At 49.8% G+C, this 2,422-nt stretch overlaps 1 pseudogene; it reads right to left on the bottom strand.

Annotated features, from left to right (window-relative positions):
* Positions 1–852: 852 nt before the first annotated feature.
* Positions 853–1,841, bottom strand: LOC147665079 (uncharacterized; annotated as a pseudogene).
* Positions 1,842–2,422: the final 581 nt, after the last annotated feature.

Raw genomic sequence — 2,422 nt, 5'->3', positions numbered from 1 at the left:
AGCATGTTCCTCTCTCACTGCACCCGAATGCTCTGCAGTCAGCGCCTTTACGCCCTTGGGCTAAGTTTGCGCAATAAAATAAATATTTTTTTTAGGGGATGATTTTGCACGTGAACATCATGACATTCACACAATGTCGGCCTTTAATTAAGTTGAGGTCCTCACAACTGAGCTCCAGAAGGTTTGAAAGTGTTATCTGGAGATGGAGCCCACTGGAGACCTAGAATAATAACATTATGCTCGATCCTATCAGATTTTCAAAGAGAAGTCAGCAAAGTATGCAAGGAGGGATGTCCCCAATGCTATCTGTAAACACATGCTTGATGGGAGTCATATAACACACTTTGTCATGGCCCTCTCTTGAAGAAGCTGCTGCAAAAAATATCCACTGGTAATAATATCCATCTACAGCCCTGGAGTAGCCCTCTGAATTAAGGAAATGATGTTGAGGAACCCAGGTAGGCACATGATATGCAGAAATAATGTATTGAAAAGTAAAGGTAGGAGAAGCAAGGGTACATCTTCAAGTCTGTCCTCTGGTTCTCTCTGGTGCAGAGCTGTGTATCCATCCTCTCCTTGATCTGTAGAGCTGCGTATCCTTCCTCATCCTCTGGTTGCGTCCTCTCCTTGACCTGTAGAGCTGTGCATCATTCCTCCTTCTATGATTTTCTCCCCTCCTTGTGCTGTAGAACTGTGTATCCTTCCTCGTCCTCTGCTTTCCTCCCCTCCTTGAGCTGCAGGGCTGTGTATCCTTCTTCGTCCTCTGATTTTCTCCTTTCCTTGAGCTGCAGAAGTTCTGTATCCCTCCTCATCCACTGGTTTCATCCTCTTCTTGATCTGTAGAGCTGTATATCATTCCTTCTCCTCTGCTTTCCTCCGGGCCTTGAGCTGTCGAGCTGTGTATCCCACCTTGTCCTCTGGTTTCCTCCCCTCCTTGAATTGTGGAGCTGTGTCTCCCTCCTCGTCATCTGGTTTCCTCCCCTCCTTGAGCTCTAGAGCTGTATATCCATCCTTGTCCTCTGATTTCCTCCTTTCCTTGAGCTGAAGAACTGTGTATCCATCCTTGTTCTCTGGTTTCCTCCACTCCTTGAGCTGTAGAGCTGTGTGTCTATCCTTGTCTTCTGATTTCCTTCTTTCCTTGAGCTGCAGAGATGCGTATCCCTCCTTGTCCTCTGGTTTCCTCCCCTCCTTGAGCTGTAGAGCTGTGTATCCATCCTTGTCTTCTGATTTCCTCCTCTCCTTCAGCTGTAGAGCTGTGTATCCCTCCTTGTCCCCTGGTTTCCTCCCCTTCTTGAGCTGTAGAGCTGTGTATCCATCCTTGCCCTCTGATTTCCTCCTTTCCTTGAGCTGCAAAGCTGTGTATCCATCCTTGCCCTCCGATTCCCTCATTTCCTTCAGCTGTAGAGCTGTGCATCCCTCCTCGTCCTCTGGTTTCCTCTTCCCCTTCAGCTGTAGAGCTGTGCATCCCTCCTCGTCCTCTGGTTTCCTCCTTCCCTTCAGCAGCAGAGCTGTGAATCCCTTCTCGTCCTCTGATTCCCTCATTTCCTTCAGCTGTAGAGCTGTGTATCCCTCCTCGTCCTCTGGTTTCCTCTTCCCCTTCAGCTGTAGAGTTGTGTATCCCTCCTCGTCCTCTGGTTTCCTCCTTCCCTTCAGCAGCAGAGCTGTGTATCCCTTCTCGTCCTCTGGTTTCTTCCTCTTCTTCAGCAGCAGAGCTGTGTATCCCTCCTCGTCCTCTGCTTTCCTCCCCTCCTTGAGCTGCAGAGTTTTGTATCCCTTCTTTCATCTTCTGGTTTCCTCCTTTCCTTGAGCTGCAGAGCTGTGTGTCCCTCCTCACCCTCCATATTTGAACTTCTAAAACTTGGCTTCTAAACAGAGCGGCTGATCTTGGGTGGAAACTCGCATAGCTTGTAAACTGGGTCACTGCTCTTGGCCCCCTGCACAGGATCCAGAAACCACTATCCCTCAGACACAAGAGGCCGGATAGTGCAGTGCCGAACACAAGCCTCAGAACAACTAGTGATAGAATAAAATAATGTTGGCACTTCAGATTAAAACCCTGTCACTATCAATTGACTGTTCTGTATTCTTGACACCGAAAATCCCGAAAGATTTCTTGTAGTGGAGTGGTGTGGCTCACTGGTTAGAGGCGGCAGACCCGGAAGCCGAGAACGGCCCGGGACCAAGGTTCAATTCCCGACGCAGCAGGGTCGTGGACCAGAGTCAGCGGACTCGATAATTCTCGCCTCGTGCCTACTCTAACCAGGGATCACACTCGGCAACTCTGGGCATTAGCATGCCTCATCTCTACAACGGCCCCCCACATTCGCCGGGGATGCCTGGTTTCACCTTGGAGATACCCAGTAGGGACCATCTCACAGGGATAGCCAGGACGGGTTCCCCAGCGGTCTACAGCGCCACGACG

Source organism: Lissotriton vulgaris, unplaced genomic scaffold (genome assembly GCF_964263255.1).
Source record: "Lissotriton vulgaris unplaced genomic scaffold, aLisVul1.2 SCAFFOLD_14019, whole genome shotgun sequence".
NCBI lineage: Eukaryota > Metazoa > Chordata > Amphibia > Caudata > Salamandridae > Lissotriton > Lissotriton vulgaris.
Note: the sequence above shows the minus strand (reverse complement) of the source record. Positions and strands in the feature narration are given on the sequence as shown.